Here is a 10,775-nt window from a genome sequence, read left to right on the forward strand (position 1 = left end):
AAAAAATATTTTTCCTTGTGATGAGACCCCTCAGGATTTGCTCCCTTAACAACTTTCACATATACCACACAGCCGTGTTAGTTATTTTTATCATGTTATTTTTATCAGTTATTTTTATCCAATATAGTAGTTATAAAAAAAAAAAAGAATAGAGTTATTATGAACTGACTTAGGAAAGACTGTGAATTTGAACAATAGAAATGTATATTCTCACAGTTCTGGTGGATGGAAGTCTGAGATCCAGGTGTCAGCAGGTTTGGTTTCTTCTGAGGCATCTCAGGCTTGCTCTATTCTCTTTGTGTGTTCACATGGTCCTTCTTCTTTGCACACATGTCTGGTGTCTCTCTGTGTATCCTAATCTCCTCTTCTTATAAGGACAACAGTCAGATTGGATTAAGGCCAACCCATAGGACCTCATTTTACCTTAATAACGTTTTTAAAAGCCCTATCTTCAAATACAATCACATTCAGAAGTATCACATTCAGAATGTGAACAATCACATTCAGGTTAAGACTTCCACATCTGAATTGGGGTTGGGAGTCAGAGGGTCTGGGACACAACTGAGCCCATAACAGTGGGTAAGTAGGTTTGGGATGGAAGATTAAGTAGTTTAAGTAAGTACATGTTAATTTAAGATATTTTGGACATCTACATAGAGGTGTTGAGTAGGCAGTGTGACACATGGGTCTAGAATTCAGAGAAGAGATAATAGCTAAAGATATAAGTTTTAGTGCCAGCAGTGAAGTTTAAAGCCATGAGACTTGATGAGATCATCAAGGGAGTAAGTTTAAGCAGAGAAGAAAAAGAGAACCAAGGTTGGAGTCACTGGGCTCCCTAAAAGTAAGTAATTGACAATAAGCAAGCGCTATCAAAGGAAACTGACAAAAAACTCTAAGAAGAAGATTCAATAAGCCGCGAAAAACAAGGCAAAAGTAGCAAGAAAGAGGGAATGATGCAGTGAATATTACTGAGGGGCCAAATAAGATAAGGTCTAAGAATTGGTCAATGAATTTGTCAGTATGAAGGTCATTGGTGAAATTGTTAAGTGTTTCATTGGTGAAGGACAGAAACCTGAGTGGAATGGGCTTAAGAGAGAATAAAACCAGAGAACTTGAAGTCAGAGTAAAGATAATTGTTTCAAGAAATTTTGTCTTAAAGGTGAACAGAGGAAAAGGGGAATGGCTGATGAGGAATACGGGGTCAAGGGAAACTTTTATTTTTAAGATGGGAGAATAATGCTGATGAGAAAGATCCCATAGACAGGAGAAAATTGATGATGGAGAGAATTGATAGAGCAATTTCCTCAAGTGAATGAGCAAAATTGTGATCTGCTAGAGGGATTATCTTTAGATGGAAGGAGTAAAAACAATAACAGGCTTATATACATTATGTATAAATTATATATACCATGTATATAATGTACTGTATAACATATATAATGCACTTATATATCATATATTATTTGCATATATATAAAGTATTTCAGGCTTAAGTCTCACTTAACTTTAAGAGTTAATATTTTGCCTGCCTCTCCCCCTGTTCCATTCTTCTGGAAAATGTCCACTCATACTAGGTGGGTGCTTCTGTAGAGGAATGTGGGCTGCTCATTGCTCAGCGAGATGAATATATGATTCACAACAGTTTATAGTAAATGGTTCAGGTATAGTCATGTGACCACTCAGTGTCCTTCCCTGAATTTTTCAAATAAGAGCTGAGGAAATGTTCTTCTTTCCCCTTTGATCTCAGTATTGCAAGGCTGTGAGCTTGAAACTTCCTGCCATATGGATAAGCTGTCCTAGAGAATAAAGCCCATAAAGAGTCAAACAAAGAGAGGATGCAGAGAATAATTTATTCCTGACATTGTTTGTGTCCAGGGTTCTGGTTGTCATTAAGGTCATCTCTACAGAGTCCTTCCCAGTAAACTGAACTGTGAATATCTTTTTTAGGTGAAGCTAAAAGAGGATAGTCAAGGTATTCAGGGACCTCCAGAGCTGATACAAATCATACTTCTGGTCTTTTCTTTCTACCATAACATTTGTTCTTTGGGTTTCATCTGCACTAAATTGTAATTGCAATCAAACTTAACTTTTCCTCATCTCTCACACCTCACATCTTAATAATCAGCCAATTCTTCAGCCTCCACAATCAGTCTTTCCTGAGTCAGAGCCTCACCTCTGCCATTTTAATCCAAGCCACTTCCATGTCTCACCTTGTTGAATGAACAAATAATTCTTGATTCCTGACTTTTTTCTAGGTTTGCTCATTCTGTTTCCTCTACCAGGGGTTCGCCATCTACTCGGCCAATACTGTCCCCTGTACTATGTAGGGTCCTGATCCCTCCAACCTAAAGTGACTTTTCCCTCATTAAAACTCCTTACCTCTCTTATGTGACTCCTTTCATTTTTGCTTTGCCTATAGTTCTTTGGGACCTCTTATAAGATGATAATCACATTGAGAGCAGTTTGAGTCAACACTGTTTATCTACAACCCCTTGTATATACTATGTTCTCAACAAGTATATATTATGCTAAGTTATTAAAAATTAACCTAGTATTTTTTTTGCCATTTAAGAACACTGTATTTGACTGGGGGAAATATTAGGCAATATAGGTTATGATATACTCTACTACTACTTACAAAGTGAATTTTGATAAATTTTAAGATTAGTAACAATGGGTGGTGAAAAGATGAGACTTTACGCCTCTTGGTATCCTTTGTTTCCATTATTTTATGTTCCCTTTTCCACTCTAAACTTTGTTTAAGACTGAGAAAATTGATCTGCAGACCGGGAGACTGGAGCGCTGTGCCTGGCGAGAGGATGGTCGTCTGCGTGTTCACCACCTCCTCCTCGGGCTTCATGACGATAAAGAAGCAGCAGCAGGATGTGGTTAGATTTCTGGAAGCCAACAAGATAAAGTCTGAGGAGGTGGACATCACGATGTCAGAAGAGCAGAGGCAGTGGATGTACAAAAACATCCCCCCGGAGAAGGAGCCTGTTCAGGGCAACCCTCTGCCACCTCAGATATTTAATGGTGACCGATACTGTGCAGACTATGACAGTTTATTTGAATCCAAGGAAAGCAACACAGTCTTTTCATTCTTAGGCCTGAAATCACAGTTGGCATCAAAGGAAGAACCTTAGTGAAGACAAGTGGAAGAGGACGGAGATGCATTTTGCAGAGCCCCTGGTGCTCAGCACACACCTGCTTACCTAATGCATCAGTGTGACAGAAGCCACATGCATTATGAGTAACTTTGCTTGCCACGGAAAAGGTGTTTGGGGAAGACATGGGTCTGATGGGATTGCATGAGTGCTTTAAACCAAATCAGGACCATGGTGGGTTTTTTTCTTGTTTTCAGAATTGCCTGCAGTTGCCTCACTCACCCGGAGGTACTGTCACCTGTTACAGGGGTGCTTCCTGAATAACTGAGTGATAAGCAGGTGGCACCATCAGAGAGAAAGTACTGGATCTGCCCTGGGTTGTAGTTGATGCCAGGATTGCTGAGACCTGCTTCTCTTCAGGCTGCCAAGGTGGTATCCTTGAAATTAGTCTGCCAGGCTATTAGAATATTTTGATCAGAAAGAAAAAAAGCAATGTTGGTTGACAAAGGGCTAAAGATCTTTGCTGCAGATTCACGAACATCACTATTCCAGTGCTTGTCATAACTGAAGAAAAAGTTAGATGTTCTAGCCTCCTTTTGGTAATGGAAATTCTTACCCCCATAAATCCTCCAAGCCTCTACAGATGTTTCCAGAAATCACTGTTGCAGCAGTGTGTGATCAGAACCGAGTGACAGGGATGAAAAGAATTGCTCTTTTAAAAAATACATGCTCCTTTATCACTTACAAAGGAAAAGTTTCACCTAATGTGTAAGATTGCTTAAAAGATATATTTAAAGAGGTGCACTGACAATTAATTTATAGAGACATAATCTGACTCGTACCTGAAAGCATTTCAGCTTTAGCAACTTTAGCAACTTATTTATGCGTAAGTGCACATATATCTTTAAACGCAGCTCCCCTAACTAATAGCTGCTTATATATTTTGCGAAGGGATCATATTTTTCGAGAAAAGAAGATCTCGGTTAAATATATTTTGTGAACCCTTGATGAGGCAAATTAAAAGACACTAATATTGCTGCACAATTTAATTTTTTTCCTGTGTTACTTTTCATTGGTCCTCTGACTCTGCCAGCTCATATCTCTGGCCAATGCACAGTCCCGGATTTTCAGAGTAACATAGATACGCGTTTTCATTCCATATATGAACACCAGTGATATTTCAGAACAGAGTACATACCAGAAAGGGGCTGTCAGAGACTCACTCTGAATTGTACTTGGCATGTGAAATATCTCCTTCCTTTGGAGTTGTTGCTGATAAACACTGAACCTGTCGACTTCATTAGGGCAAAGGCTCCTTTTCTGCATCCTTGTCCCTGCTCACAGTTTTAGAGTTTCTAGTTGCCAAACTTGGGAATAGTCTTGAATAGAATAAATTCAGAGGGTTACCTAAGATATTCTGCTATTCCCAGCATCCTGATGGTGAACCTGCCCTTTAGATTCTGAGCAGGAAGTTTGTAAGAAATGGAAAGAACAAGAATTTAGGCCCTGTCACCTGTGTTCTCTCCCTCCTATTCTAAAGCTAACATCCCAGGACTGACATCCCAGCCTGAGATTTGCATCCCAGGACTACAGCCAGAAGAAAAGCATGCCACTGATTCCTATATGACTGGAACAGATACATAATCCACAATTTTCTCTCCCATGAAAGCTGCTGTAAAATCATGGTTATAACTGCTTAGTTGGCATTAAATACGATCCAGGTCAAATTCCACTTGATAAATCCCAGGGACTATCCAGGAAAATTTTTTTGAACTGGATATTGTGTTAAAGTCTAAGAAGACTTAGAATTTCTTAAGATACAGCAATTTTTAAAAAGTTAATGTTGCAACGGTCTAACTTACATTTTGTCTACTCTTGCCAGTGAGTACCAAGAAGCAACTTGGTAAGATTGAGTCTTGGGGTTGTAGGATCAATACAATACTTGCTAGACCAAGAAAGCTACTCAGAATTGTTTGTCTCAAAACTTCTGAATTACTCTGGTTGTAGTAGGCCCAGTATGGCTGTCCTAAACAGACTAGATGAATAGGAGTGCTAAATTATTTACCACAGTTACAGATCATCTACCCCACCCCACATTTTCTTTCTTTCTTTCTTTTTTTTTTTTTTTTGGAGCAGCAAAGAAATAGGAGAGACCAGCTTCATCTGGTATTGTACTTGTTATGAGCGAGCTAGAAGCACATTGTGTGGCATTTCCCTCAGTACCCAGGCTCTGCAGAGTCCTAAGGTATTGCCCTCTGGGACCACACCATGTTCAGAGAATACTGTGTCCTTACTTGTGTTTTACCAGCTGAATTCCAAACATGTAATGGTTTTCTTCATCCCTTCTTTAACTAGCTACCTTTAGATCTGGAGAATCACAGTCTTAAAAATCTAGGAAAGAAGTGGATGGGAATTGCAGACATAGGTGTAATATCAAGAGCATTTTAAGACAGAATTTTTATTTCCTATACTAGGCTTGTTGGGGCAAAGAAAATGTGCTGCTAAAAATCAAATTATGCCATTTTAAAATGAGATAAAATACAGAATGCCATCCTGCTAGGTATATGCAGACCAGAAGAAAATTTAGTTGGGGAAGTACTTGTTTTTCCAGATTCTGGTATTCTATTAAAATCAAAGAGGAGAAAAGGAAGATTTTTTTTTTCTCTCAGGCTCTAATATATTTTAGATTTGTTTCTGTTTTATAGATTTATTCAACACTCCCACATAGATGTTTTTATATTACATGAATTTAATAATGAACTAAACTTACTTTTGTCCTCTGTTGTTGAAAGGTACCAAAGCCTCTTTCTGGTTTGTTTTGTTTTGTTTTTTAATTTGATTTTGCTGTACAGGGTTTTGCTTTTTCTAGAAATGCTTTTCATGTAACATCTTTTCTAAAGTGTCAGAGCCCATTTTGATCTGCAAAATTATTGTTTTTAGATTTCGGTTTGTATGCATTTTTCTCTAAAGGCATTGGTGAAATCTCAGATTTTATATTCAGCATTAAAGAGGAATAAATTCCAGGAAAAAAAAAAAAGACGGAGAAAATTGAGCAATAATGCAGGAAAAGAATGTGGAAATGTGGCATTTCAGAAAACAACATGGATATGCCATTATTCTTGGACTGCAATATTTTGTTCCATGGAAAAATATCCTGACCTCAGTTCAAGATAGCCTTCATGAACAGAAACACATCAGTTGATACCTCCATATAATTGTTGACTTAGCAGCTGCCGTCCTTGCTTTATAAATATTGTCTCATTTTCAAAACTTATTTGCTTAAATAAAAGCTGCTGCTATGAGGCTTATAGGCTAATTATGCCTATTCACAAAATAATGTTTTAAATTTGTTGCTAAAAATTTCTGGATCTAGTAGCAAAATTATTGTAACATAAAAAATGCTATTTACCATTTGTAGTTAAGAGCTGATAGAGACCTGATTCACTGTGGGATGGACAACGCAAGGGTATGAATACCAGGAGGCAAGGGTGATTGGGGGTCATCTTAGAGGCGGCTGTCGCAGTATATTATGCAAATTTGAGAAACAATACTGTTTGTGAATAGTTTGGGGAGTCTTCAGGGCCCCTAGTATTCTCCATGACCCCTGAATACCCTGAAGACAATGAAGAACAATTTGTCATTCTTGTGGGAAACATGGAATTAGTAGGCTGTGATCCTTGTGGCTCCTGAGCAAATGTCCCCAAGATCTGTGCGTCCTTTTCCCAGAATGTTTACATATTGCAATAAGGAAGGAGAATACGTAATGTTTACATATTCCCTGTTAGAAGTTCTTCTTTGTTTAGAAACTATGCTCAACTGCTTTGTACATTTCAAGTAAAGAAATTGTCAAGAAAGTAAAAAAAAAAAGGAGCAGATAGAGATAGCCCACGGCTTCATCAATACTCTTACACATTGAACAACTTACATCTCTTCTTTTAATACCACATTTTGTCAAACACATCAACATGAAATGACAGAGATTAAACATCTTATGACTGTGTAAGTAAAACCATCATGTTAGCATTAACATTCATACCAAACATTAGAACATCCTAAACTGAAGAGAATTCTAGCCCATGATCACCCATTCTAAAAATTTGAGTTTACAGATGGTGAACCTAAATAATAAAATGTATTATCCTATTAACCTATACTAAGAAACCCCCATTGCATGCAAAAGCTAATAGTTTGTCGCAGCTACAAAAATAAAAAGCAGCACCATCAGACTAATAATGCCATATGATCTGCCATGTAATGAAAATACCAAATGTTATATTCCTGAAAAAAATGGGAATTTTTTTCTCTGGCTACGGAATGTTATGTTCCCTTTGGATTATCTTCTGTGGGCCCATTTTTACCCTGAGATAATAAAAGCTTTGTATGAGTAACCTAGGATAGACTACGGTCTTTTGAAACTAACTTTTTCTTACTGCCAAATAAATCTCTTTTAAATATGTTCTCTGTGAGGCAATCATGACATCCATTGGCCAACTGGATCTGGGGTTATGCCTGGATACTTTCCACATTGCACATGGTTGTCAATTTGAATTGTGTATCAACTACCCATCATATCTGGCACATCTGTACTTAACATTGGCATTAATTTTACCCTATTGTTCTAATTGCAGTACTTTGATGTAATGACACCATTCAATTCACAGATGGTACTGGTGGGGGGTTTTCCCAAAAAAATATAATGTAATTTTAATTTGGAATGTGAGAATGCCAAAAATAAGAGCTTCATTGATTAAGTTATCCGAGCCTGCTAAACATTTGAACATTTGAAGTACATCGGAAAAACTGGGAGAGAGAACAGCAGGTTTCAGTACCAACCTACTGCAAATGTTTTGTTTTTTGATTATAGTCTCTGGGGCTCATAAGACTTATCTGTCCACAAACTAACTTTGACATACTTAGGAAAAGCAAAAAAATAAAATCTATATTTTCAAAAAAATAAACTCCTTTTTTTAAAGGTGAAATCATTTGGTGAATTGAGAGGTCTGAAATTTGAAAAGTAATCATTTAATTTAAATGAATAAATTTTAAAACTACTTAAAGGATCATCACAGATCTGATGCCTATATATATATATATATATATATATATATATATATACACACATATATCCATATATATACATATATGGATATTCCTGTGACATCATGAAATAAAGCCTATTACAATTTGTATTTTATAGAATCAAATCAGGGGAAAATTGAGCAACTTTCCAAAGGTCACAGCATCCCTCATTGATGGAGGAATGACTAGAATACAGATCTCTACTTCTCATTTAAAACGATTTTATGACACATTACCCATTTTGTTGAGTCAAAAACTGCTGCCATGTTGTTTCAACAGGAAATTGACTACGGGGTGGCAAAGTGTGCAAAGGCAGGACTATTATACTTGGCTTTGGACAGGGGCGGGAAGTGGGAGGGACGTTAACTGTATGAACAACTCATTTGAGTAATTTACCTAGAAATAAAAACAGAACCTGGAGGAAGTCATGAAGGGAATGAGAAGCATCTGACGGCAGTGTGAGTGAACATCCCAAAGGCCTACGCCACTAATCATCCATGTACTTTAGTAAAAGCAGGAAGTCAGGAGCTGAGAAAATTCTAACATTGCTGGGTATGTCTGATGAAGTGATAGGATGGACTCATTGATTTTTTTTTTCAGTAGACTTTTATGGGACCAAAGGATTCCCAAGGAAGAGCTCCAAAGTTCTCCCCACTTCTGTGTGAAAGACAGAGTGACTTCAGTTCAGTGATCAGCTAGGAAGTGCTGTTATTTGGCCCCATAAATATTGACGGAATTGGAAGCCCCATAGCTTGAAGTTTGAGTTTTACTTCATTATAAAATTCATGGGCTGGTATGTCTTTGGGATACTTGTTTTAAATATGCAACATTCTTAGGGCAGTGGTTTCCCTACACCCTGGCCCCTGCCAGTGGTCAGAGGAAGCCCCAGCCCGTTAAAATTGCCAACTTTTGTTACTTAGCATAAAGGATGTGTGTACACTGTATTAGGTCATGATAGGAGGCTGGCCCGGGAGGCTGTAGATTCATTAAATAGTAACGGCTCACTTTGAACATACTTTTGGAATTTTCACCTGCATCTCTCACCATCCTCTTTCCTCCAAGGCCCTCCCATTGTTGACATAAGCTGTAGTTATTTATTTAAATGGCATCTACCATGTAAAAAGTTGTACTAAGTTCTGTTTCCATCTCTGTGTTCATTGTGGAATTTCAACATCTCCAAATTTATATCACCCTTATCTGCAGTGATCAGTATTAAAATGTTAGACTACACATGATTTTTCTGAATTACCAGTAAATTAGGTATCATGAAGTCAATTAGAAGCCTCACTTGGGAAAGCACAAATCCTACTTCATGGTGGCTTTTCAAATCTTTAAGCATTCTTATATGCACTGGGGTCCATGGAGAGCTAATTCTGGAAAGTGTGTGTGTACCAAGAACCTTGGAACTCAGCCTCCAAGGTTGTGACTCCCAGCTGTGAAAGGTTGTGACTCCCAGCTCAGTGCTTTGATATACTGCACAGAATCATGGGAAGAAGGCCATGAAAGAAGTCCTGATAGCATAAAGCTCACTCTCCTCTTAGCCAATAAGGAGGCATCTTCAATTTAGACATGCAACCTTTCTGAGTAAGTAAACAGTATTACGGAGCCACTTCACACTTCTATTTTTCACCACTTTTTCTTTTAATCATCATCTAGAAGTGATTTCTCTTCCACGGATTCCCTACCATCCCTCCATTCCATTTTGGTTTATCTGTTTCTATATCCCTATTACCATAATTTTCTAAAAAGTTTTTCTCTCCAGGTATATATTTTTATTTTACATATATGCCTGTATGTATGCGTATATACAAACTTCCTCACGTATTGCCAAAAGTAATTGTGTTCTAATTAATTTTGGAGGCTCGTGCAGCTGTTGATTGAAGTGGCCATTACAAGATGATTTAGCATGTAATTTTAGAATCACATACTGCAAGTTTGAAAAGATCTACACCTGTGTTTACCTGTGTACTAGAACTGGTTCTAGGGAAATCCAGATGAGACCCAGGTGCCCAACCCACTTTGTTGCAATATTTACATTTTTCAGTAAATATGTTTATGCCTCACATTTCTTGTTACACAGCCCTAATTATGATGAACAGCATTTCTATACCTCTCTCTGGGAAGTGGAATTCCTTTTCTTCGAGAAGTAGAAGTACAAAACTGACTTAGAGTCGTGCCAATTTTTCAAGCTTATTGGAATGAAGATTCCAGAGCATTGCTCTATCAGTGAGTCTCATCTTTTTTTTTTTTTTTTTTTTTTTTTTGCGGTACGCGGGCCTCTCACTGCTGTGGCGTCTCCCGTTGTGGAGCACAGGCTCCGCACGCGCAGGGTCAGCGGGCATGGCTCACGGGCCCAGTCGCTCCGCGGCATGTGGGATCTTCCCAGACCGGGGCACGAACCCGCGTCCCCTGCATTGGCAGGCGGACTCTCAACCACTGCGCCACCAGGGAAGCCCCAGTGAGTCTCATCTTAAGGCTGGTCTTTAGGTAACTAAAAGAGTAAAGCATCTTTCGCATAAAATCTGGGTGTAAGAGTAAAATAAATTATTAAGAGATTGGAGTGCAGAAGTTCAATGTATGATCAGATGAACT

General features: G+C 38.1%; 1 pseudogene; it reads left to right on the forward strand.

Moving 5' to 3' along the window:
- Positions 1 to 2,819: 2,819 nt before the first annotated feature.
- LOC137202787 (SH3 domain-binding glutamic acid-rich-like protein 2 pseudogene) lies at positions 2,820 to 3,580 on the forward strand (annotated as a pseudogene).
- Positions 3,581 to 10,775: the final 7,195 nt, after the last annotated feature.

Source organism: Pseudorca crassidens, chromosome 11 (genome assembly GCF_039906515.1).
Source record: "Pseudorca crassidens isolate mPseCra1 chromosome 11, mPseCra1.hap1, whole genome shotgun sequence".
Classification (NCBI taxonomy): domain Eukaryota; kingdom Metazoa; phylum Chordata; class Mammalia; order Artiodactyla; family Delphinidae; genus Pseudorca; species Pseudorca crassidens.